A 23,706-nucleotide genomic window follows, 5' to 3' on the forward strand; every position below is an offset into this window, starting at 1 on the left:
TCTTTCGGAATGTCTTCAGTCTTCATTTTGATTTGATGATATCCTAAACGAAGATCCAACTTGGTGAAGTAAATTGATCCATGCAATTGATCCAATAATTCATCAGTGATAGGAATGGGAAATTTATCTTTAGTAGTGAGCTTGTTGAGCCCCCTATAATCCAGACACATACGCGATGATCCATCCTTCTTATGCATTAATACTACTAGAGCAGAGAAGGAAATTAGACTATGTTGAATTATACCAACCCCTCTCATTTCTACAACCATACATTCAATTTCACTCTTTTGAGCATAGGGATATTTGCATGTCCTGATGTTTGGAGGAACACTTCCTAGAATCAAATTAATAGCATGATCATGATCACAAATAGGTGGGAGGCCTTTGGGAGTCTCAAATACCTTTGAATGGTTGTTCAAGACTTTTTGGAGATCTAGAGAAATAGATGATTTTGATGTGGGAACCTCTAGCAAACATAATTGGGAACCTCTAGCAAACATAATACCCCTTAATTTAACTTCCTTTCCTTCCACACAAAATTTCATGAAAATTTCTTGAAAATTAAAAGCTATTCTACCCAAGGATTGTATCCATTGGACTCCTAGTACTGCATCAGCACCAACCATTGGAATGGAAGGAACTGGGATATTCAATACATATTCTCCCATGTATAGCTTGATAGTATGGCACTTTCTACAAAAATTTATGGTTCCTCCACTTGTAACAATCACTTTACACTCTCGTGCTGGATATAGGAAGAAATTCAATTCCTTGGCTATCTTATGATGAATAAAATTATGGATACTTCCTAAATAAATCACCATTATTACCTTCTTATTCTTCCTGATATGTCCTTCTATCCTGATAGTTTGAGGAGTGGTAATTCCAGCCAACCCATTACAAGATATGATCAGATTCATTTCTTATTTATCTAGGGTTTGTTCCTAGAGTATATCCTCTTATTTTGACATTTCTTATTCCTTTTCTTCCTCCTCTTCACAATCTATGTAGAATAATTTCTTCTCAAAACACTTATGACCTTTAGTGTATTCTCTATCACAACTGTAACAAAGCCCTTTTTCTCTTTTTTCTTTGAATTTTTTTGGTGTAAACATTGCAGGTTTTGGAAGGCTAGGGGCAACAACACTTCCATCTTTATAGTTGTGAGTGGTAGGCTTCCTAGTTTCCATAATTTTTCTTTCCATTTTTCTTGATAACCTAAATGCCTTCTCCAATAAATCAGGTTCCCAAAGGAAAAAATAATGTTGGATATTATCGTTTAATGTCCATATGAACACATCAATCCTATGCTCCTCGAGAATGTCTTTTACACTTATGTTAAATTTTTGGAAGTCCTCAATGTGCTCCATCATTGAACCCTTTAGTCTGATATTTATCAGTTGGCTGAAAAAGGTTTTGTAGGAATTTTGAATAATAAACACTTATTCACAGAGATTATTCTGATTATACACTATTGTGGAATACATGCATAATACATAACCTCCTCTACGTTGATCATCAATTTAGCAGTATTCAGAAACAATCGCATGCGCAAATTGAAGCATCAATCACACATATCAACACAATATATCACGGGGAAAACATACAGCTAAAAACCCCACACTATCTATATATTATAATGATTGAGAACATGTAACATACATAGTACAATACTCCTCACAAGTACTCAATGCTATCTCCACCTGTTACACTCAAAACTAGCTCAGATATGAACAAGTCACGGGTTCAAATCTCCTTCGCTGCTTTGCCTGACTCCACTGCACATTCCCGCATGAGAAATAATTATGAATGGCTGGACCAAACTCATATTTCCTTGGCCGAACCATGTGAGCACAAGCTAAAATTGCCTTGGTATTCGCCCACACTGCGCAGTCCTGATTAGCATAACTCAATCCATGCATGTGGAAAATCTCATGCACAACTGATAATCACAACTCACCCTCTAACACCTGTCTCCACTGAACTGTCCATGCACTGAGTTAACTGATGTATTATTTAGTTGCTTTATGAGTTAATAATTAGTGAATTAACTAACAATCAATTCGCACAGCTCATCACTAGTGTATTCTTTAGTTAGACTAAATACAACTAGTTCAACTAAGTCAAACTGAACACAACTCCATCAACTCCACATCGAACTCCACAGAACTCACATGCATGAGTTCTAACTGAAGTCCTCCATGCAATAGCTCAACTAACACATAAGAAACCACGTGATTCCTTCTGTCAGTTGCATGTGCCACATCCGTAGCTCGAACTGAAGTGCTCCAAGAGAATAAGATAATGTTTAGAGTCCAAATAATACTAAGGGCTAATAATATTTGACTGTTTCTATTTTTTGCCTGGCAGTCTAAAAATAGACTCTGATCACTCTGCTGTGAGCCAAAAATAGAAATCCATCTATTTTTCCCAACATGACCAATCATCCATAAACAGCATCCTATAACTCATAGACCATGATCCATCTGTCTAAAAATAGACGTAGTCTAAAAATAGACTTTGTGCCAAAAATAGCCCGCGGGCCCACTTAGTGAAGCCGACTTCTTTCAACTAAGCTCCATCATCTTGTTGCATTCTCAACAATCCCTCTCACACAAGATATGGATTATCTACAACCCCTATGCTGTAACTCTGGAATGTTCTGCATGCAACACATTTGGTCGATCCACTTGCTCCAACAACACTTGGAACAAAAACACGCCCAACTGACCACTCTGTTGGGCTAGGAACATACTCTAATGCTGAAGCTCTACCTGCTGCTGACAAGTGCTCCCTCACTGACATCTACGCTACTGCAACATCTCCATGCATCTCTCACCATTGCACACCTCTCTGTGCCACCTAGCACTGTGCAAAACACTTGTGCCTCTCGCATTGTTGTAGCTTGCTAGCTATGCGTTGTCCTGGGATTCCCTACACTGTCACTCTCTCTATTTCTCCATACGCATCTATCTATACCCAATCAGTCAGTTCCTGCTACTCCACATTGGGGCTCCCGTAGCAAGGTATCATCCAAGAGGTTGGGTACCTCAAGGATCCTGCTCCTCCTCCTTGGGATGATCAATCCACATCACCCCACCTCCTGCTTGGAGGTATGGCTGCATGCGATCCATCAGCCCACCTGGCTCGAAGTTTCCCCCTACTAGAGGTCTCTGCATGAGTAGATGTCTCTACTCAATCTCCTCTCAGCTTCCCTTGTTGTGGCTTCTCCACAACCTCCTGAAGTTGTTGGAAAAATCGTGGCTCCTCCACAATCATCTGAGACTTCTTTTGGCTCTACATGTTGAGAGGTAATATATGGTCCCTCTAAACCACCAAGTATCCATCAGTTGCCTCACTGCTCAAGGCTTTGCATGCATCTACATGCAATTGATAAAGGTTCCTGACTCGAATCCCTATCTTCTGGGTTTCTCCAGTTGTCTTGCTACGCAGGAAAGCCTTTCCCTCGCTGAAGAAAACATCATATCCCTTGTCTTCTAGCATTGCCACAGAGATAAGATTCTTCTTCAATCCTGGAACATGCATCACTTGCTTCAATCCGAAGGGTTTACTAGACTCCCTCTCAAAGGAAATGGTATCGATACAGGTCACACTGTTTCTACCATCAACACTCATCTCGATGTGCACTCCAAGATCTTTCTCATCCAGATCAGAAAACAAATCTCGATCTCCTATCATGTGAGAATATGCACCACTATCCAAGAACCATACCGATCCCATCACACTTGATACCAAGCATGCGATCAGCGAAAAATCCAGGTCAAACTGCGAGGCTAAGGCCTCTCCCACTACAGATCCAGCAACTTGCTTATTTTTCTTCCTCTGCAGACAATCTGTGGCATCTCCATTCTCAGCTTTGATATTTCTGAGTTTATCCTTGAGTGCCATTCCACCAGCTCAAAACTTAACCGCTTCTGATCTAAAATTCGTGAGAACAAAGTATTTCTTGTATAGAGATCGACTGTATGGGCATTCACCGGATATCTCACCTTCCAAAAGAAGGATGAATCCAGAAGCTACCTGGCTCGATTAGAGACTATGCCTGAAGAAATAAAATGTAAACACTTTCTGAATAATAGATCTGATGATCAATCCCGCTTTGATATCCTGTAGAATGTTTTCTAAAAATCAGCTAGCTCTGATACCGTGTAGAAATTTTGAAAAATAAAAACTTATTCACATATATTATCCCGATTATACACTATTGTGGAATACATGCATAATACATAACCTCCTCTACGTTGATCATCAATTTAGCAGTATTCAAAAACAATTGCATGCGCACATTGAAGCATCAATCACACATATCAACACAGTATATCACAGGGAAAGCATATAGCTAAAAACCCCACACTATCTGTATATTATAATGATTGAGAACATGTAACAATACATAGTACAATACTCCTCGCAAGTACTCAGTACTATATCCACTTGTTACACACAAAACTAGCTCAGATCCGAACAAGTCACACGTTCAAATCTCCTCCGCTGCTTTTCCTACCTCCACTGCACAATCCCGCATGAGAAATAATGATGAATGGCTGAACCAAACTCATATTTCCTTGGCTGAACCACGTGAGCACAAGCTACAATTGCCTTGGTATTGGCCCACACTGTGCAATCCTCATTGGCATAACTCAATCCATGCATGTGGAAAATCTCATGCACAACTGATAGTCACAACTCACCCTCTAACACCTGTCTCCACTGAACTGTCCATGCACTGAGTTAACTGATGTATTCATCAGTTTCTTTATGAGTTAATAATTAGTGAATTAATTAATAATCAATTCACACAACTCATCACTATTGTATTCTTTAGTTAGACTAAATACAACTAGTTCAACTAAGTCAAACTGAACACAACTCCATCAACTCCACATCCAACTCCACAGAACTCACATGCATGAGTTCTAACTGAAGTCCTCCATGCAATAGCTCAACTAACACATAAGAAAGCATGTGGTTCCTTCTGTCAGCTGCATGTGCCACATCCGTAGCTCGAACTGAAGTTCTCCAAGAGAATAAGATAATGTTTAGAGTCCAAATATTACTAAGGGCTAATAATATTTGACTATTTCTATTTTTTTCCTGGCAGTCTAAAAATAGACTTCGATCACTCTGCTGTGAACCAAAAATAGAAGTCCATCTATTTTTCCCAACATGACCAATCATCCATAAATAGCATCCTACAACTCATAGAACATGATCCATATGTCTAAAAATAGACATAGTCTAAAAATATACTTTGCGCCACAAATAGCCTGCAGGCCCACTTAGTGAAGGCAACTTGTTTCCACTAAGCTCCATCATCTTGTTGCATTCTCAACAGGTGTTTCTTTTTGTATCCTTGTAATGTTCTATTATTTCATCCATAAAAATTGCCCAAGTGACAATTTTTTTATTAGAGAAAAGCCATGGATACCATACAAACTGATTTGGTTCTAAATATAAAGTTGCTATACATACCTTTTGTGTGTTTTTCACATTATGGATATCAAAATATTGATCCATCTGTAGTATCCCTGTTCTTGGATCCTTGCCATCAAACTTCCTCATATTGATTTTTGGAACATGGTGGGTCTTCAATCCAACATTAGAGTCTATGAAATCATGATTAATATTTCTTTTCTTCTAATCACGAGTTTCCTTTACTACCCTTTCACCATTAGTAACCATTTCTTGTAGCAACTTATTCAAATTTATCTTAAATTCTTCCATCTTTGCATCCATTCCATTCATCTTAGCATCCATGCCATTCATATTAGCTTCCATGCCATCCATCTTAGCTTCCATGCCATCCATCTTAACTTGCATTCCATTCGTATTAGCTTCCACGCCATTCATCTTGGTTTTAGTTACCTTTTGTGAGAGTGAAATTTGTTGTACTTGGTCTTGAAATTTTGATATATCATGTTGCATTTCTTCCTCTTCTTCATGAGTCATACTATATCTTTCAGGTTGCTTACTAGGTGTTTCCATTTTCTTTCTTCAAGGCATTAGGTAATACTAATAATTATTTACTATTACCTTTGAATTCCTACAAAATAATTTTTCAAACCAATGTTATGCAAAATTTAAAAAAAGCTACAGACCTTTTTTTCACTTTGTAAGAGCTCTATATTGAATCTATTGTATCTATGTAACTGTGAATCTTGAATATCTGAAATCACATCCTGTAGTATCCCTTTTAGTCATATTTCTAACCCCACAAGTATGATCAAGATTTTATTCTCCAAGGAAGAGTTATGCCAAATATCCGACGGTGACCTTATTATACAGTACTTTAGTAGGGTGAAGTTGTACAAAGTGCCACATGTCACTGTTTCAACCTTAGTACCTAAAACTAATGTACAAGAAACTACAGTCTATCCTCTTTCTAAAACCTCTTATGGAATTTCAATCTGATTCTCATAACAAAAGTTATTGTGATTTCCTCAGGTCACCTATTTGGAATGTAATTCGGGAGTCTACAAAATCCCTAACTTCCTTAGATAATATCTTCAAAAAAACATAACGAGAGAAGCTCTGAAATTCGGACCCAAAGTTTGAAAATATTTTGGCTCAAATTGGTTTTTTTTGAGATTTTGAAACATCACAGAAACAAATTTATAGCAAAAATGCCACGATGACCTGTTTGGAGCAGCGAAACCCTAGAATCCAAAGCTCTAATACCAAATGTTATGAAACCGGCTCACAAAAATATAGAAAAGATAGATCAATGCGTTAAAATTTAGCCTCCTCGAGGGGGAAACCTTCTTTACATTACACAAATGAACAATTCTTGAATGATACAAATGACTAAACCTCCCTTCTATATATAGGAGTCTAAGGGGTCACAATATAATCAAGCCGACATAATAGTAATAACATGAGGGTACAACGATAGCAATAGTGGGTTTCTATGGGGTACAATAACAACAATAAGGGATAAAATTAGAATAGTAATCGGGGAATCACTAGTATTATAGGGACCTTACATAACATAAATATAATTAGATCCAAGTTCAATAAAAAAGGAAACAACTCGATCACAAAGATTACATTCCTTCTCAATAATGGATGCCTGGTGATCCACCTGCTTGTTATGAAATGTTATCCAAGGAATACTCTGGTCAACATCCCCAATAGTTAGAATCTACTGAGCACTGAGATATGAGGTTTGCTATACTAATATAACATACAGTCCTTCTTGTGATAATCCAGTTTCCACATATCCAACATTGCAACGGTTCTCTTCTGCTACCCTTATTTTATTTCTTTGGGAGTTGAAGTCCATGGCCTTTTTGCACCACATTAAACTAAATGTAAGGAGAAACATTTTACTTCTCACTTGCATCCTAACGTATTCCCCACTTTTGATCCAGGTGGATATTGGCGGCCACCTGCCAAGTCCACCTGGACCCCCACCATTGTTTCTCTCAGCATTTTCAGTTTCCTTAATTGTAGCACAACGTACTATTTTTAGCAGTTTTTCGGGTCCTGAACTTCCGGAGCCTTTTTGAGGCCCTAAACGACGTTTTTTGGGAAATCTGGGGCAACATCGGTCCATGAATCATGTTTCCTCCCAAAGTGGCAGTGCTGAGATAGATCTTTCTAACGAGCTATTGTACACGTCAAATGGAGATCGTATTCCAAAGTTACGGCCCTGGGAAGTTGGTGTACCAATTTACCCAAACGGGGCCCACAGTTTGGCGTTTCATCTTCTAGGGTTAGGTTTTGGAATGTTATGGGTTTTCCATTATTTCTCAACAATAAATAGGCCTTCGAGCCTCATTGTAAGACAGTTCAGAGGCATGTAGCCACCACATCTCTTCTCATAGATAAGCTACCATCGCCCTAGCTAGTTTATTTCCATTTCTGGGTGTAAGCATATTTCAGTATTTTCCATTAATGAAATGAAGTATTATTTCCGCTGCATCTTTGTGTATATGGTTATCTCTGTAATCTGTTGCGTTCCTGTTTAAATCCGGATCAGTGGTATCAGAGCGGTCTGCTTTTTCTGTGTTTTTCTTTGCATGTCCCCAACAAGGTCGGGATATAAGGAGTTAGGGCTTGAACTAGTCAAACCTTTACAAGACCAGCCTCAGAAATCCCGACGGCCTCCCATGGCGGATGAGAAGAAAGACGAGGGGGCAGGAGATCCCATCAAAATCTTGCTCGAAGAAGCCCTCGAGCGACAACGGAACGCGATGATGGACAGCTTTGCCCAGATCCTTCAGCGGCTACCCAGAAGCAACGCATCGGCTTCCAGCAGCTACTCTGGAAATGCCACGCCCTTTAAGGTACAAGTTAATTTTGAAATCCCCATATTTGAGGGTCAGATAGACGTAGATGTCGTAGATAAATGGTTAAATCTACTAGAGGGTTATTTTTCTGTTCATGAATTTTCGAGTCGGGAAAAGATTGTTTTTGCTCTTCTCAAAGCAGCCCCCCACGTCAAGGACTGGTGGGAAACCTACTGCGAGCAGAAGGATGAAAGTACTGGCTCACTATTTTCAGCCGCACCAACCTGGAATTCATTCCGGGATGCCATCAAGGAGCAGTACTACCCTATCGGAAGCTATGAGGATGAATACATAAAGTGGACCACGCTGCGGCAAGGAAGGGACCAAGACGTGCCAGAGTTCACGAATCTTTTCCATACCCTTCGTACAAATTTGGGTATCAAGGATTCAGAGCAACATTTGATACTCAAATACCGTGGCTGCCTGCACAAGTACATCCAGGAAGAAATACAATTCGTGAACATCTCCTCGCTCGGCGCAGCATACCGATATGCCGTGAAGGTGGAGCAGAAGTTTAAACAAAAGAAGCGAGACTTTGGATCTGCGAATCCAAAGCAGGGGAAAGGTGCCCCTAAACCACAAAACAAAGGACAAAGCCAAGGCAGGGCAGCCCAAGACAACCCGCCGAAGCTGCAAACAAAGAACAGTGCCGTGAAGCCGAAAAAGGACACGGGAAAATGGTGTGAGTTCCATAAGAGCTCCACCCACAACACAAGTGAGTGTCGGGCCAAGCAGTCACTGGTGGCTGAGATAAAGGTTTCATAATCAGATGCATGTTTCGACTCTGAGTCAGAACCCGATAAGGGGAATGACAAAGGGAAGCAGATCATTGATGCGGATCCCAATGCCACTGTTGCTACCGCCAAGATCCAAAAAAATGAACCCGAAGATCCAGAGGAGGAGGAGCGTCTCTTCCACTCCTAGATGTGGGCAAAGGGCTCCCCGATACAGTTCATTGTTGATAGCGGGAGTCAAAAGAACCTCATTTCGGCAGAGGTCGTGAAGCGATTAGGCTTACCGACCATAGCACATCCACAACCATACACCATTGGGTGGCTTCACCAAGGACGAGATCTTCGCGTGAGCCAGCAGTGTCGCCTTCCATACAACATCAAGCCCTTCACAGATGAGGTATTGTGTGACATTGCTCCCCTTGAAGTTTGTGATGTATTATTACGACAACCATACTTGTGGAAGTGACATGCTGTGTATGAATCAAGGCCCCGTGCTGTTATTATTACATTGGGAAATAAGTTGTACAAGATAACAGAGGTAGCACCACCTACCGCCATCTCTTTGATTACTGCAAAACAATTCAGTAAGATCATTTCCAAAACCTAGAAATTTGTTTTCCTGATGATATTCCCTCAAGGAAAGAAGAAGACGGTGGCCACGGCATCCAGACGGGGTCCCTCTGCACGACAACTACAGATGGACAAGGTTGTGGAGGAGTAGAAGGACATCTTCACCTCCCCTGCAGGGATTCCTCTGCACTGTCAGGTCAAGCACTCCCTCGATCTGACCCCAGGTGCGCCGCTACCCAATGGACCAATTTATCGGCGCTCCGTTCTGGAGAACAATGAAATCAAGAGGCAGATTCAGGAGCTCCTACAGAAAGGTCACATCCGTCCGAGTTCATCGCCTTGTGGGAGCCCGATCGTGTTGGTACAGAAGAAGGATGGGATGTGGAGACTCTGTATTGACTATCGGGCGCTGAACAAGATCATTGTCCATAATAGGTACCCGATCCCGCGGATTGATGACCTCCTAGACCAACTAAAGGGGGTGAAATATTTCAGCAAGATCGATTTGAAGTCAGGATATCACCAGGTACCAATTGAACCCTCTGATGTGTGGAAGACTACCTTCAAATCCAAGGAGGGCCTTTTCGAATGGTTGGTTATGCCTTTCGAATTGATGAATGCTCCTGCAAACTTCATGAGGCTAATGGATTACATCTTACGTCCATTCACCAACTCCTTTGTAGTAGTATACTTGGATGACATTCTGATCTTTAGCCAGAATTGGGAAGAGCACCTCCACCACATCCGACAGGTTCTCCAAACACTGCGGCAACACAAGCTATGTGCCAATTTGGAGAAATGCACTTTTGGCATGACCTAGGTTCAGTATCTTGGATACATCATTGATGAACAGGGAGTGCATGTTGATCCAGCCAAGATCGAAGTCATTCAGGATTGGCCATCTCCAACCACTCTAAGAGAGCTCTGCAGCTTTCTAGGTCTTGCCAACTTCTACCGCAGGTTCGTGTTGGGGTTTTCTCATATTACTTGGCCCTTGAGTCATGTCACCAAGGGAGGGGCGAAAGCAAAATTCTTTTGGTCTGAATCTCAACAGAAGGCATTCATGGAGTTGAAGGATCACCTCTGCACTGCACCAGTGCTCGCGTTACCAGATTTACAACAACCATTTGAGATCAAGACAGATGCCTCTGACTATGCTATTGGGGCGGTCCTTACTCAACATGGACATCCAATGGCATATCACAGTGAAACACTTTCAGACACAGTCCGGAAGTACCCCACTTATGATAAAGAGATGTATTCCATTGTACAGGCCTGCCGACAATGGAAGCATTACATTTTGGGGAAGGAAACGGTCATCCACACAGACCACCGACCCTTGCAGTTCATACAGACCCAAGCAAAATTGTAGAATGATCGTCATCAGAAGTGGTCTACATACCTGCAACAATTCCACTTGAATATCAAGTATAAGAAGGGCAGCACCAATAATGTTGCAGATTGCCTCAGTCGACCACCGATCATGGCGTTAACCACCGTGCTCAACTCTTGTGGGCACGAGACTTCTGATTGGCCACTTCTCTACAAAAGTGACCCAGAATTCGGCCACACATACCAGACACTCTTGGAGGGTCGGCATGTTCCAGATTTTCACCTCTAGGATGCCCTGTTATGCCACCTAGGTCACCTTTGTGTTCCTTCAAGCGAGCGTGCCAAGATGATTTGGGAAGCACACTACAATCAGGTTGCTGGGCATTTCGGGGTCGAGAAAATAGTGGCAATACTGCAAAATTACTTCTATTGGCCGAATCTTCGACAGGATGTTAGGAAGTACATTAGATCATGCACTGCTTGTGCCATTGCCAAACCAACCATCAAGAAGCACGGCCTCTATACCCCGTTGCCTACCCCTAGTCAACCTTGGGAATCTATCTCCATGGATTACATGTCAGGCCTTCCTTCCACTAAGCATGGAAATGACTGTGTTTTTGTGGTCGTCGACAGGTTCTCAAATATGGCCATTATGGCGGCCTGCAAGAAGAATATCACAGCAGAAGCCACTGCTAAACTCTTCTTTGAACGAGTGTGGGTGCACTTTGGGATCCCACAGTCTATCATCTCAGATCAGGACAGTCGGTTTCTCAGCACATTTTGGTCCAGTCTCTGGTCAATGTTGGACACCAAACTCACGATGTCCACAGCCTTCCATCCTCAAACTGATGGCCAGACAGAGGTTGTCAATAGGATGATTGTACACATTCTGCGCATGTATAACTCAAAGCATCCACACACATGGGACGAGAGCCTCCCCTATGTTCAGCACAGCTACAACCGAGCTCTTCATAGCTCCACTGGCCATAGCCCTTTTCAGGTGGGTTTGGGATTCCAGCCACTATGCCCCATTGATGTGGCCATGCCACTTGCAGCTAATCACATAAATTTAGCTCATGTCCAGTCCGAAACAGATAAGGCCACCAGCTTCATTGAGCGCATCCAACATATTCGCCAGTAGGTCCATGACATTCTGGAGAAATCAAATGCCAAGTACAAGTAGCGACATGATCAACATCAGGTGCCACACAAGTTTCAGGTGGGCGACAAAGTCTGGTTGCATTTGCAAAAGGAATGCCTTACTGGAGCCTATCGGAAACTAAGACCACTCCGATATGGTCCTTACACCATTACTAAGGCTATGGGAGACAATGCATTTGAGCTCAGCATTCCCCCATTCCTTGGCCTGTAGCCCGTGTTCAATGTGGACCGCCTTGGACCATACTTTCCACCATTGCTGGACACATCCGACATTGCAGAACAGCTCACACCCACAGAATTAAATCCAGATTGCATGGAACAAGATGCAACTGATCGGATCATGGACACACAGATCAGGAACACTCGCCAACAGAATATCCAACTATATCGAGTCGTCAAAGCAGGCCAACTCCTTCAGCAGGGCAACTGGCTCACCAGGGAACAAGTTCAGCAAAAGTTTCCTCATCTCATGGAGGAACTCAATGCAATGGGGACCATTGCTTTCTAAGGGGGGAGGAATGATCCAGGTGGATATTGGTGGCCACCTGCCAAGTCCACCTGGACCCCCACCATTGTTTCTCTTAGCATTTTCAGTTTCCTTAATTGTAGCACAACTTACTATTTTTAGCAGTTTTTCGGGTCCTGAACTTCCGGAGCCGTTTTGAGGCCCTAAACGACGTTTTTTGGGAAATCTGGGGCAACATGGGTCCATGGACCATGTTACATGGGTCCATGGACCATGTTACCTCCCAAAGTGGCAGTGCTCAGATAGATATTTCTAACGAGCTATTGTACGCATCAAACGGAGATCGTATGCCAAAGTTATGACCCTGGGAAGTTGGTGTACCAATTTACCCAAACGGGGCCCACAGTTTGGCGTTTCATCTTCTACGGTTAGGTTTTGGAATGCTATGGGTTTTCCATTGTTTCTCAACAATAAATAGGCCTTCGAGCCTCATTGTAAGACAGTTCAGAGGCATGTAGCCACCACATCTCTTCTCAGAGATAAGCTACCATCGCCCTAGCTGGTTTATTTCCATTTCTAGTTGTAAGCATATTTCAGTACTTTCCATTAATGAAATGAAGTATTATTTCCACTGCATCTTTGTGTATATGGTTATCTCTGTAATCTGTTGTGTTCTTGTTTAAATCTGGATCAACTTTGGTGGTTACTTTCCTTTAGTCTTATCATTCCCCCTCAAACCATGCTTAGAATTGGACTTACGCTTTGATTTCTCATAATAATGCTTCAACTTTCCAACAACTTATTTTAGCAACCAAGGTTCATCATACTCAATCCAATCATTGAATTTTATTGGTAGTCCACTAATGAACCTTTGATGTAACGGCCTTGGGATAAAGTTAATGTAATAAAGTTAATAAAGGAAAAATAATACCAAGGTCATGGGACACATATTCCCAATTGAATATGGGAAAAAAATACTATTAGGTGTTCATTTGGTTTATTATGGCTAAGGGAACTCAACAAAGGAAATGGAAAAGGAATTGAAAAGGAAAAGAGGAATTAATTGGCATTTTATTTATACAAATAATGGAAAATATGAGAAAAGGAAGGTGAAAGGTCACAAGTTGCAAGTGAGTAGGAAATTGAATGTAAAATAGATGAAATTGAAGAAAATAGAGGCCTTAATGATAAAAAGGCTTGTGAGAATCAGTTCATGGTTTTTCTAAGTTGATACTTTTGTCAATTCTAGTTTAGATATATTTTCCTTTTCACTATCTCATACTCTTGCACACTTAGAGCATTCTTGGATCAATCATACATTGGAGAGAGGATGACAAAGGAAGTAAAAAAAAGGAAAGGAAAGAAAATATCAAGCAAGGAAGGGTTGGATCAAGAGGCTATAGTGGGATTACTTGTAGGTATGAAGTTTCATGTATGATTTTCTTGCTAGTTTTGACATGCATGTATGTATTTGGTTCTCATTCTCTCACTAGCATGGTATTTTCGAGGCGTGACAATGATTTCAGCCTTACCTTTCCATTTCGAGATAGCCATGGTGTAGGGAGGTTCTTTCATTTGCTTGAGTTAGATTGTGGAATGGTTTTGGAACTTGGTGAGGTGCTCTCAAGAAAATTCATAAGGGCCTAGGAATCCCTCGACCATTAATGGTGGGATACACAATAAATATTGAGGGTGGAGAGGGAAATTTCCTCAAGGTATTGGTGAAGAAATATAGAGGATTACATGACGTTTTAGGACCTAGTGATCCCTTGATTGGTTTTGGTAGGATTGTGGTAAAGCCTAGTAGTGTATGTTTATTGTTTGACCTAGTAATCCCTTGACCAATAATGGAATGATATATGGTAAGTATTGGTTATATAAATGACGGTTTCAGTCCTAGAAATCCCTTGAATGATAATGGCCAGATTTATTGTAAATGATAAGGAAGCCTTGGTTGGTTTTATTGTGAGTCCCACATTCGTGTTTGGAATATGGCATGAGGGTAATTAGATGAAAGAAATATTTTCTTCAACCTAATATATGGTCGTGTGGTACGTGGAAGTCCACAAATTGGTTGGATTTTGCATATGTTAAAAAAAGATCCTTTTCCTCTTGTATTTCATGAGTAATTATACTTGTTATTATGTGGCTTTGATGGTTGACCTATCATGGTTATTATTATGGTTATATCCTAGTTATAAGCATGGTTTCATAACAAGTTCTAGCTATGTCTCTCTATATGTTTGATTTGTTTATGAATGGTTAATGAATGTATGAGCTAAAAAATGTTATTGAAATGATTATGAGAGGGAATTAGACCCTATTGGTGACTATCAAATAAGTTTCAAACCCTTATATTTAGATATGCATTCATGACCAGAAGATTGCATGTTCATCATGTGCTTGATGAAATGTCTGTCATGGTTAGGATGGGTTAGGATAATCCCTTGATCAAGATTTAAATTAAAGGATTTTTCTTTGTGTTAGTTATTATTTCTAATAGTTTCGTTAAGTTTTGGGCAGTGGTCTAGAAACTAGCCGTGAAAAAATTACCTTAGATATCATAGTCACAACCATAAAATTAGGTGAAAAATATTACAGTCGGCCCCTTGTAGGCTTATGAATGAATATGGAGACCTACAATCACATGGATGTATGCTTATGCATGATATAGACAGTCTCAGTGAGTGAAAAAGTAATCTAGGTTAGGGTTTGGGCACATGGAATGGTTGTTTAGCTCATGTGGGGTATTGTAGCTCCTAAGGAAGTTCAGTAAAGTTTTAGTTTATCGATTCCACTTAGTTAACTATACCTAGGAGGTTGAGTCATGTCATAGTAGCTATCATCTCATGTTTACCTTGGCAGGTGGGTGAAAGTGGACAGATCTAAGAGGGGTGGTTACAAGGTAGTATCAAAGCTCACGGGTTCGTCACTTGGATTGGATGAGCAGAATGTGTTTCAAATTCATGCATCTTAGCTTTATATGTTATTTTTGTACATGAATTGTGATATTCATTGTTGTAGTTTATATCATCATGATGTTGTTTGTATTTTATGATTTTATTGTGTTCGCTAAGATAGAGCAGGAGAAGTGTATTATCAAAGTGAGATTGCAGTACTGGACCTCACGGTAAGATCATATAATCATACAGGTATGTTTTTATGTTTGGTATATAAGTATGCTAGTTAATGGTTGTTATATGAAATATGGCTATGTATGTGAATGTCATTATATTGTTTTTATGGTTACATGCATGATAAATTTTAGTTGTTTAGTGTGGTCATATGCACATGCATTCGATAGTCATGTATGATAGTTAACTTATTGTTATATTCAATGTGGTAATGCTGTTGTTGGGAAAAGTATCCAATACGGAATGACCCTATCCCACTCTAAGGGTGATAGTACCTCAGCAACAATCAAAGCAAAGCTATTCGAGATTAATTCTTTATGAGATGTAAGAGAGGGGAGAAAGAGATCCACTAACCGTTGTCTTCCGCTAATGATTGATCCAATCTTCTCTCTTTGCTGCTTGCTCCCAGCTCCTTGCTCTTTCACTGGCCCAGCTACACCAAGATCCTGCAAAATGACAGGAGAGGGAAAGTACAAGAAGCATACATTCATAATTGATTCAAGGATTAGAATAAATCAAATATACAAGTATCAATACGCCATTGAGACACATGCATATATACGAACTTCAAATGCTTTATTAATGGAAGAAGTAAAGTTCAAGAAGTGATACAACCATAAAAGGCCCAATCCAGCATCACCTCCCAGCAGAAAGAAATGTCCTCTTCACCTCCTTCAAGCAAATCACCCAATAGTTCTATACTCAAACCAACAGCACTTCCTTACGTTCACAAGATTCCAGCCTCCCTAGACCTCATGAGAGAGCTCTATATATAGGAGTTTTGGAGAAAGGATGAGTCAGCTTGAGCTTGGCATGGAGCTGACTAGTTTCCTCTCCCACTTCAGTTATTCTTCAGTTCTTGAGTCCACTTGGAGGTTCTTTCTTCCACTTGGAGATCTAGACCCTCTTACTCATCACTAGGCAAATTCCCTGATCCAAGTGTCATTTTGGAAGCTTCCTGGGCATTGACACCTTGAGGAATGACTGTGCCACTTAGCCAAACTCGCCCAGCGCAGGTAGCCTTCATTGCAGTTGACATCCAGCGCAAGTACAGAGTGGAGTAGTTGACATTCAGCGCAGATGCTCAGTGGAGCAGTTGACATGATCCAGAATTAGCTTGTTTTTGAGTGTTTTCAGGTGGAGAACTGATATTTAGTGCTGTGGTTTGCTGACCTTGTTCCTCTAGGGGTAGGAACAAAATGTTTAGGGACTTTGGATCCCTTAGATTATTGACATTTCATGCTTCATGCTGTAAGGCAAAAAAATGTCTATAACAGTTGCCCCCTAAAGTATGAGGTCGTTTATCGGGTGAAATGCTTTATCAGGAGGATCCGAAGTTCATTCAATCGCTGAGAGGTGACCTGTAATAAAATACAATACAATACATTATTTTTCATTTTTCTTTCATGATCTAGCTGAGGTGGGCATTCCCATGCTCTGCTTTATAAATTCATTTTGGTACATATAACAGACGATCATCTGATGGTAGACTGATAATTCTCTGCTGAAATTATCATCCTTTGAGTAGGATGATCATCTGCTGTAATGATGTACATATCAAATTTCTTTATGTTTCCTTAATATATATCGCAGCCCGGATGGATGAAACTAGATCCGGGATCTTCAAACTCGTTCGATCTTCACTCTAAGTACAAGTCGATCCATGTGAGAATTGCGCTGAAGTCGAACATGGAAAGACATCGCTTGATTACCGGTCAATGATGTAAACCGTTAACAAGCGCGGGAGGAATCACCGATAATGATAATGATCCTCAAGGTACTGCAGTAAAATTCACGTGGTGTGAATAAAGGACTTCGCGTCGAACACCATGCAAAATATTATGGTCGAAGGTCATTGATGTATACCTGTCGCCGGAAGTGAGAAACTTGCCATTGAGGCATGCAAGCTTCAAAGTACTGAGGGGTTTGTTCCTAGATCAACTTCTTGGATAATGAGCTGAAGTCGACAAGAAGTGATCCGTCAAAGGAGGGCCTTAATGAATCCCACATCAGTGACACGGAACGGAGCTAATGATTTTAGTGGAGGTGAAAACAATCTGTGAGATATGATTCAGGGTGGCGATCATGGGTGGATGAAGGATAATGTATGGCAGTGGATGGGACACAGTTGACTCTTTCTGAACAGCATCTCTTGAACATATAACGACACTGATGCGATGGATCGGTAGCATTACCCCAAATGTGGATGGTTTGGCGAAGACCATGGTGATGAGACCAGTGAATGAAACAACCCAACCCGATGTGATACAGAGGAAAAGTGTCATGTTCAAGAGCGACTTGCTACCATTAAAGCTTTGAGGTTCTCCCAATTTTTCCCCAGTCATTTCTGACCAGTACCTCTTTATTTTTGTCAAGCTTGAGGAGGATAACATATGCTTGTTCTATAACCTGCCCTTCGGGCAAGCCCATCGCTATGTTTTAACGAGCCTAGCGATAGGGAAACTCGTTCTCATCTAAAGACAAGTTTGTCGCTATTTAATCATTTTAACTAGTCTAACGACAAGGAAAACTCGATCCTTTTCATTTTTAGAGAGTCTGAAAAGGTACAGAAAGTTAACTCCAAAATTCCTTTTTCGTCATCTAATCCCTTAAGTCCGAAAAAGTATAAAACAATACAGAAGGGATGATTTTTCGATAATTTTAACGAGCCGAATAAAACAAGCGCTCGACCTTTTTGTGCAATAATCCCTCAGGTCCAAAAAGATTAAAATCTAGAGGAGGGATAGTTCTTCCGGTCATTTTAACGAGCTGGAAGGCCAAAACTCGGCAAACTTTTCATATTTTGCGAGTCAGGAGAAAAGAGCTCAAAGAAGACTCATCTTTTGAGGAATGAGTGATAAACAGGGATAACAGCAGATTCCAGGTATAGGTTGGAATTTTCCAATCACGGCAGTGTCACAAGGATGGCTAGGTGAAATCACTCTTCGCAGTTGTTCCTCAAAATGGGTAAACAATCATATGGAGGTGAACGATTGGCCAAATGAAATGGAGGTGGCAGGTGCAAAACACGACCAAGGCTTTTTATGGCTAATAAATTTATGATCACAATGGTTATTTACCGGGGTATGGGTTCATTTTTTAACGAGCTTGAATGCGCCAAAACACTGCTCAATCTTATGTTTATTTTTTAACGAGGATGAACTATGTGCTAAAACTGCTCGGATCTCGCTTTTCTATTTTTTAACGAGCATAAATTCCGCGGTAAAACTGCTCGGATCTCGCTTTTCTATTTTTTAACGAGCATAAATTCCGCGGTAAAACTGCTCGATAATACCAGTCATAAGATAAGAAATGTCTCCTGTGAGATAACTATTTTTTATGGAGCTTTATCTCACGAAGCTGTGCTCCTCATATCCTTTCTTTATGCAAGTTTGGAAATGGCTAATCCTACGAGTTTAAAGGGTTAGACCTACAGGTTTAAAGGGAGGACCTAAAAATTTAAAAAATAAATAGTCGTCCCTTGCTTGCACTCCAAAAGGTTGCATGCCCCCAGGTGTAAGGTATAATTTCAAGGCTGCCCCTACTTATCCGATAAAACATTTGTTTCAAAGGGTGAGGCTTGCCTCTTTCTGGTTACCCAAAGATTGTTTTGTTAACACCATCAAACGAAAACATTTCCTCGGCACTGTCTACCGAAGTAGACAATGGTGAATGACCTTTGTCAAACAAGTAACCTTGACAAAAGAGTCCTGTTCTAGAACAACCCCTCTTCCATCCATGGACGGGGTACGGACTAGTCATACTTTTTCGCGGAAATTCTACCTTATACCCAAGGTTTTCTCTGCCCAAAGCAGACCAGGATGCATGCCCCCTGGGTTCCAGTCCCATCTTTCCGAATCGCTTGCACTCATCGGGAAGGAGGACTGGGCGTGGAGACATTTCTTGATTGAATAGACCATTAAGGGTTGGTATGTGACTATTTGCGATGCATGATCCCAGAAATGAAATTTGGTCTACGAGCTTGACCATTCTTCCTTCGTGTGGAAAACACATTACTCTAAAGAGTGAGGAGACTATAGCTCCCATGCAATATATATAGTCTCGTCCAAGGAGTAGGTTATAATCCAAGGGTCCTTGAACGACCTTCACGTTCATTTGAACGGTCTTCCCTTTCAATGTAACAGGCACATTGGGGAGGATCCCTAATGGTCGACTGGTTCCTTTATCAAAACCCGAGAGATTTCTTATCTCGGGAAAAAGCTCCGGGGAACCCAGTGCTTTCCAAGAAATAGAGGAAAGGATACTCACAGATGCCCCTTCATCAATGATAGTTCCAGCCATTACCATTCTGTAAATTTGGACTATGATTCTGACTGGTATACTGGCTAGCAACCGGGGTCGCCTAGTTGGTTCCAATCAAAGGACACAACCAGGTTGCTTGGTGGTGGGACCGAATATACGGCCAGATATGACCCTGACGATGTTCCTTCCTGCGATAAAGGAATGGGCACATTGCCCTGATGCTCATCAGAGTCGGTGTTGATGAAAAGAATCTGGATGGTGTCATCCTTATTCTCTTCAGTGAGGGTGTCATTTGAAGATGAATCTTCATTGACGGTGTCATTTGAAGATGAAATCTCTAAAGGCGGAACTGTGTCAACTGCCGTATCGACCTTTAGACTTTCATCTGGTCTGGATTCAGTAGGTTCATTTTCAATGACTGACGCTTCAGCTAACCACTTGAGCGGGCCGGCAGTATTTTCAACCAACGAAGGACTTGGCACGAGTTTTTGGTATCCAGGAGGAAGTCTCAACGGTGAAACCGGGCAATCTTCTAAAACTCTCTTCGCCTCGTCTAAGAAGGGACAACAGTGGATGGCGTGATCGCCTTCACACAGTCTGCAGGGGAATCTTGCTCCCCTTCTTTGTCTTGAACCTTCACTTTCGCTGGTTGACGGTAAGCATTCAACATGGCTATCAGAGGTTGATGCTCCCGAATTGTGCAACCGAGGGGACTAGTCCCTTAGTATCCGGGGAATACAGGGACAATCACTATGGAAGTGGTCTCCTCTACATATGACACATGGCGATTTAGGCCCGGTCTGTGCTGTGTGTGGATTTTTGTCAGATGTCTTTTGCTTGCCCCCAGTCGCCTTAGGCTCCTTCTTCTTCTTCTCTCTCTTCTTCCTCTCCTTCTTCTCCATGGGAGCTTGGCTTTTGCTGGCTCTACCTTGCGAAGACGAAGGATTGGAAGAAGAGTTATAGGAAGTAGAAGGCTGGTGGGCAGCTCTAGACTGATCTAACTGTTGACTCGACTGTTCAGGAACCATGGTGTTCTGAACTACATTAGTTGAGAATAGCCAAATTGGCATGCCAATTGTCAGTCCTGGAAGCGACAATGTGGCCATGTGGGGCGCACCAACTTCTCCCCAAGAGGAGAAAGGACTAGGATTTCCATCATGTGCAATTCCTTGGTTGGGGCGTTCCATGTTCTCAACCTAAAGATCAACGTAGGAATAGGAGGTGATTATGTTCCGTTTAAAATAAATTTTATAACGACGCTTTAGACACAACTTGCTTTTTCACTTTTTAAGAGTCGAGAAAAAGCTAAAGATGACTCTATTCTCCTTCGATGTTTTAACGAGCCCGAAGTGACAAATGCTCGGATGGACTTTTTCAGTTATAGAGTTTGAAAAAGGCCAAAAGAAACTACTCTGGAGTTCTAGGCAGAGGGTGTGCCAAACTTTTCGCAAAACCACAGAATACGTTTTACGGTACGAGTGGTCGATCTTCGTGAATGTTGTGTTCACTGCATTGCGATCAGTAGGGCGGCTGACACAATTTCCTATGGATAAAGGCTTTGTTCCTATAGGGGTCTCCCAATATATACGCGACGGTATGTGGGAGCACAAGTCCGTATTGATACTTATCGCTTCACCGTGGAGGAATCACCCAACCACTCAACGCTAAGATATCACGTTTAACGACGCCGAAACACGTCTCTAGCTTAGACCTCTATGTGTTTGCATTATGTTTCAATGCGTTGTTATGTAAATTCAATTTATTTTAAGATTGATCTTGTTTAGCAGTTTGCCTTTATGGATCACCACGAGATGTATAGTAACACTCCTAAATGCAGTCTAAGATGATAAGCAAGCTTTTCAATCTTTCAACTTTGAAAATCTTAACTACTGAGGGAAAAGAAAGACAACATCTTTTCACACAGATCATAGAGCACACACTAATGCACTTTTTCCTAAATCAACATGCAAGCTGTCAAAATGCACATGCACAATGCAGGTATTTCTTTTCTCTTTCTTAATGTTGGTGTAATACAAAAAGAAAGCTGTTGTATAATTTTTAATTCAATTTCAAGTGAAAGCAAACAAGCTTGTCCAAAATCAAAAGACACCTTAAGATTTACTTGTTTCGACACTAGAAATATATAAATTCAAACCATATGACGAAAGCAAAAGCTCAATCAGCGATGAACAACAAATAAACTAACTCTTAAGATCAAAACGACACTTATCACAGGTCTAGATCTAAGAGGCCACAGCAAGACTAGTTCACTTTCGTTATGGGAAACTGTAAATGATAGAAGAAATACACAAAGAACAAACACAGTTTCTTTATACAACCGAGGCGGAATAGTGGCAAGGAAAGTTGGTTTCAGATAGGTACATTTACTGGTAACAAGCTGCAAAAACAAGAGTGAAAACAGGGCAATAAACAGGAGGGAACCCCAGTAGCACTAGGCAAAACTGGTTCAGCGCAGGTAGTACACTGGCAGTTTGACCTTCAGCGCAGGTAGCCCCTTTGGGAACTGCGCTGAAATGCAGACTGCCTTCACAGTGCCTGCACTGAAGATTCAAACTTTCGTTTTTCTCAGTTTCTGGGTCACAGATTGCTCAAAAATTCACAGTTTTTGGCCAAATCAGAAGCTATCAGTCAAGTACACACTAAGGGATGAAAAGCTATCACTAATAGCTATTTAGAGTCCTTGTGAATCAGCTCTTCAAATCATAAACATGCCCAGAAACTGAGCTAGAGTAGCTGCCCTCTACTTTGCATTTGAAAGATCCAAATGCAGTTCGATTTGGTACTCCCTGTGTTTATGAAATGAATAGCAAAAACACAAACAACCAACAAGATACGATCCCCAGCGGAGTCGCCAATTTGTTGTTGGGAAAAGTATCCAATACGGAATGACCCTATCCCACTCTAAGGGTGATAGTACCTCAGCAACAATCAAAGCAAAGCTATTCGAGATTACTTCTTTATGAGATGTAAGAGAGGGGAGAAAGAGATCCACTAACCGTTGTCTTCCGCTAATGATTGATCCAGTGTTCTCTCTTTGCTGCTTCCTCCCAGCTCCTTGATCTTTCACTGGCCCAGCTACACCAAGATCCTGCAAAATGACAGGAGAGGGAAACCACAAGAACCATACATTCATAATTGATTCAAGGATTAAAATAAATCAATTATACAAGTATCAATACGCCATTGAGACACATGCATATAGAAGAACTTCAAATGCTTTATTAATGGAAGAAGTAAAGTTCAGGAAGTGATACAACCATAAAAGGCCCAATCCAGCATCACCTCCCAGCAGAAAGAAATCTCCTCTTCACCTCCTTCAAGCAAATCACCCAATAGTTCTATACTCAAACCAACAACACTTCCTTACGTTCACAAGATTCCAACCTCACTAGACCTCATGAGAGAGCTCTATATATAGGAGTTTTGGAGAAAGGATGAGTCAGCTTGAGCTTGGCATGGAGCTGACTAGTGTCCTCTCCCACTTCAGTTATTCTTCAGTTCTTGAGTCCAGTTGGAGGTTCTTGCTTCCACTTGGAGATCTAGACCCTCTTACTCATCACTAGGCGAATTCCCTGATCCAAGTGTCATTTTGGAAGCTTCCTGGGCATTGACACCTTGAGGAATGACTGTGCCACTTGGCCAAACTCGCCCAGCGCAGGTAGCCTTCATTGCAGTTGACATTCAGCGCAGGTACAGAGTGGAGCAGTTGACAT

This window comes from Pinus tabuliformis, chromosome 6, assembly GCF_031772625.1.
Source record: "Pinus tabuliformis cultivar Carrire ecotype Pingquan chromosome 6, CPIR1, whole genome shotgun sequence".
Taxonomy (NCBI): domain Eukaryota; kingdom Viridiplantae; phylum Streptophyta; class Pinopsida; order Pinales; family Pinaceae; genus Pinus; species Pinus tabuliformis.